Source organism: Babylonia areolata, chromosome 8, assembly GCF_041734735.1.
Source record: "Babylonia areolata isolate BAREFJ2019XMU chromosome 8, ASM4173473v1, whole genome shotgun sequence".
NCBI lineage: Eukaryota > Metazoa > Mollusca > Gastropoda > Neogastropoda > Buccinidae > Babylonia > Babylonia areolata.
In genome coordinates this window covers 44,114,174-44,119,173 of record NC_134883.1, presented here as the reverse complement: position 1 = coordinate 44,119,173, position 5,000 = coordinate 44,114,174, and positions in this window count along the sequence as shown.

The following is a 5,000-nucleotide window of genomic DNA, read 5'->3' as shown; positions in this document are numbered from 1 at the left end:
CGCGCACACACACACACACGCGCACACACGCACACACAAACACACACACGTACACACACACACACACACACACACACACACACACACACACACACACACAAAAAAAAGAAACCCAAAGCGCGCACACGCACACACTCAAACACATACAAACACTAACACACTAACATAGATTTAAACACACACACACACACACACACACACACACACATACCACCCCACGAAAAAACAAACAACAACAACAACAATATCAACAACAACAAAAAGCCCAGTGATATCATCGCATAGAGGGAGGGAAGACGACGTAAGATGGAGTTCGATGGAGTGGAGAGTGAGAGATATGGATGAGGGCGGAGGGGGCGAGGGTTGGTGGGAGGTGTTGGGGGAACGTATGAGATAGAGTACGTATTCGAACACCCCCCCCCCCCTCCCAATCGCCTCTCCCCCCCCCCCCCCCCCCCCCCCCCCCCGCGCTCCAATATCATCATAAAACAGGCAGTTGAACTATGTACTTCTATTGAATAAAACAAGTTTTTTAATATATATATTTAAAAAAAAAAAAAAACCGAAAGAAAAAAAAAAGTAGATGGAGAACGGGGACGAAAGGTTAGTGGGAGGAGGTGGTGGAGGATGGAAGGTGTGGTGAGAGCGTGGAAGGAGGGGGGTGGGGGGTGGGGGGGGGAAGAGGGGTAGATTGAGAGACATGCAAGTAGGAGACGGAGGTAGAGAGAAACGAGAGGAGTCTGAAGCACGTGCGACACCCGCTCCCCCTCCCACCCCACCTGCCACCTCCCCCCCCCCCTTCACCTCTCTCCCTTACCACCCCACACACCCCTACCCCCCCCCCCCTTCCCTCACACACGACACTCGCGTCAATAAATAATATGACAATGGAATGATTATAAAATTGTGTAAGCATTCCTGCGAGCGAAGAAAATCTCGGTTTTTTGGTGTAAAGTAGTTTGGGTGTTGTTTTTTTCCACTTGGCAAGTATCTTCGTTTCTAAAGTTGTCGAATGCACACACACACACACACACACACACACACACACACACACACACACACACACACATGAACAGACACACACACACACACACACACACACACACACACACACACACACACGACACACACGAACACACACACATTTATGCAGACACAGGTTCATAACAGGGTACAGCCCAACCCCAAAGGGTTTATCCCAAACACGCACCAGTGTGCAGCGTAACTACAAATAATTGGTTCTCTCTTTTTTCTCTTGCTCTGCTGTTGTTCAGCTCTTTGTAGTTAAGCGGTCTGTTGATTCAGTTGCTATGAGTAGCCAGTATGCTTTCATGTGCACGAGCAGTGTCAGATAGATATCTTCGTACGAAGATCAAGGAATCGAATGCGCCTTGGTTTTTTGTCCTGCCTGGATCGAGTTTACTTTGAAGGCGTAATGGTTTCAGCTTTAAAACTCTGGCAAAAAATCTGTAGAAGAAATCCACTCTGATAGGTACACACACACACACACACAGAGAGAGAGAGAGAGAGAGAGAGAGAGAGAGAGAGACACACACACACACACACACACACACACACACACACACACGTACTCGAGGCCTGACAAAGCGCGTTGGGTCAGGCTGCTGGTCAGGCATCTGCCTAGCAGATGTTGAGTAGCGTGTATGGATTTGTCTGAACGCAGTGACGCCCCCTTCAGAAACTGAAACTGAAACTCAGCTTTAACTCACTGGGGACTGGCCAGTCTTCCCCTTTGCTTCCCTCTACAAATACATCATCAATGTCCGGTATGATAGTCAGTCGTGTCCGACTATGACCATCAGAACAGCAGAGGAGGCAACTGCTGTTCCGACTATTTGGGCTAGAATTTGATTATAGTGGAGAGTGTCTTGCCCAAGTTACATCCCCACTCTCTCGGCCAAGAGGGTTTTAGGACAGTCGGCGTTGGGATGGTTCCCAAAGGCCAACTAGCCCACAAGGCTGCAGCACTAAGAGCCAGTGCAATTTTGCCTCCTAGTTTGAGAGTCATAGTCCTTCACAATAGACTAAGCAGTAAATGATTTCCCAATGTCCAGTGGATGTCTGAGTGGTCCAGTCTATAGCTTTCGGCGTTAGAAAAATGCGGTATCAGCCTATAGTTTTCGGCGTTAGAAAAATGCGGTATCAGCCTATAGTTTTCGGCGTTAGAAAAATGCGGTATTCTTTGTCTTCATCCACTTCTTCAGTGTGAGAACACAAATACCTGATACATGTCCAGTGGATGTCTGAATGGCCCGGTCTATTATATAGCTTTCGGCGTTGGAAAAATGCGGCATTCTTTATCTTCGTCCTCTTCTTCAGTGTGAGAACTTTCCGCTAATAACATGTTAATGATGTCATCAGCGGCGAAACACTGTCATCGTTGTCTGTGTTGTCGTCTGTTCAGAGTTAAGCAGCGAGGGTTTTTTTTTCTTTCTTTCTTTTAAAAGAGGAATCATTGGATTGGTCCCATATATATATATATATATATATATAGAGAGAGAGAGAGAGATAGATAGATAGATAGATAGATAGATAGATAGATAGATAGATATATGTGTGTGTGTGTGTGTGTGTGTGTGTGTGTGTGTGTGTGTGTGTGTGTGTGTTTTGTGTTGTGTGTGTGTGTGTGTGTCCCCTTTCTCCCTCATTCTCTCCCCCCCCCCCCCCCCTCCACCACCACCCATCTCTCTCTCTACCGGTGTGCCTGCGCGCGTCTGCATAACCATATCTGCATATGTGTGCAACCGGTAATCATATACATTATTTTCCCCCACAACAACTCTAATCTGACCAGAAAATAAAGAGTAACAGCGATCAAAGCGCGGAACGCTGGGAAGAAAAGGGGAAACACGTAATGATTATGGTAATCGGATTCACGGCATATGGGATTAGACTCCCAGAGAAAGGAACGGCCACTCGCCAGAAGCAGTTGCGCTGCCGCACATATGGGATGGACTGATCCTCCACCGTGGGTCGTGATTTCGTATTAGAATGAACAGTCGCCCCCTGGTATTGGTCAATGACCAAAAAGAGGCCTAGGACTGAATTGCAAACTGGATAAATATATATATATATATATAAAAATAAAGAGTAAGACTCAGTTCCAAGATTCAATGTAGCGAAACCACGTTCCAAAATCTAAAACGTTCAATTCAGTTCAAGTTTACATTTATGTGAGGCCAACAGAATCGCTGCAGCAGAGCAACGCAGACAGGCCAGGAAAAGCAGTGCCAGCAAGTCCCCGACAGCCGCCACCATCCCCTGTCCACACTGCGTCAGAACCTTCCGGGGCGCGGATTGGCCTGATCCGTCATCTGCGCACCCACAGAGCCCAGCCCACCCACCCCCTGGATGACTAGATGGTCCTCGTCGATCCCGACGGACGAACCACACATTATAATAAATTAGGTCCCATGTGGGGCCAGCTTCATGAATTACAACTGATGTATGGAAAAGAAAAGATTAGAACACAACGGCTGCCAACAGCCGAATCGTTCGGTAGTTCGCCCCTCCTCCCCCCCCCCCCCACCCCCCCACCAACCTCTCCCCCCCTCCCCACCCCCCGACTGCAAGGGTTGAAGTTCAAATACCGTTGTTCAGCCAGCACTAAGTCTCATAAAAATGCTACTTTTTTATTTTAAACAATACATCTTGGTTAGTTTTGGGAAACACATGCACAATATTTTCAGCCGCTTACATATCTTGCGCCCAAGTCAACAAAATGTTCGACTGATAGCCGGGGATCTGTTACAACATTAATTTCTATAACTCCTGTCAAGAACAAATATATCATTTGTATTCCACTTGGTCGATTCCTAACAATTAGTTATGTACGATAGTCAGTTGTGTTTGACTACGACCATCAGAGCAGCAGAGGAGGCAACTGCTGTCCCGACTATCTTGGCTAGAATTTGATTATAGTGGAGAGTGTCTTGCCCAAGTTACACCTCTCGGTCAAGAGGGTTTTAGGACAGTCGGCGTTGGTATGCTTCCCAACGACCAGCTAGCCCCCAGGGCTGCAGCACTAAGAACCAGTGCAGTTTTGCCTCCTAGTTTGAGAGTCACAGTCCTTCACGAAAGACTAAGCTGTTAATGACTCCCCACTGCAATGGAGAAACAGTTAATCAAACAGCTCTCACTTTGCTGCCGGCCCATCTGTAAGCTTATGCCAATCTGTGATATATACATATATATGCCGAGTTATTACACCACCATGCCATCTAATTTGTAGAATTGATTTAAGTAACCCTTCAGTGCCGGGGAACAAACAGAAGAAAGAAAGAAAGAAAGAAAGAAAGAATAAAAAGGGTAGCGTTACACTGTTGCTATGCACTGCACTCTCCCTGGGAAGAGCAGCTCCAATTTCACACAGAGAAACAGGTTTGTGATAAAGGCTAATACAATACAGTGCAATACAATACAATACCTAGGTCCGGATTTTTTTTTTTTACAATAATTTCTATAAAATCTATCAAAAACGGATACACCGCGCGGGGGTATTCCACTTGGTCTATTCCTAGCAACTGGTTCAATACACATTCGTGTTCTACATCTAGTTAGGCTAGTGAGAACTGCGAGGAGACCTACACACCCTTGTAATATCTGGCTTTCTTAGAGCCGCCTTCTTCCGCCATTTTGTGGGGTGGTGATCCACGCACGCTACGTCATTCGGAAACGTCTGTCTATAGATCTATTTCCTTGTCTCTGTCTGTCTGTCTGTTTGTCTGTCTCTCCACCCACCCATCCACAGAGAGAGAGAGTGGGGGGGGACTTAACTATGCAACAGACCAACCGCATAGACAAAAAAGACATCTATGTGCGTGTGTGTGTGTGTGTGTGTGTGTGTGTGTGTGTGTGTGTCTGTCTGTCTGTCTGTCTGTCTGTCTGTGTCTCTGTCTGTTTGTGTCCATGTAGCTTTTCTCTTCTGTACAGCGATTAACGTTTTCAAATACGTGCCAAGTCTTTGAACAAAGAACTTC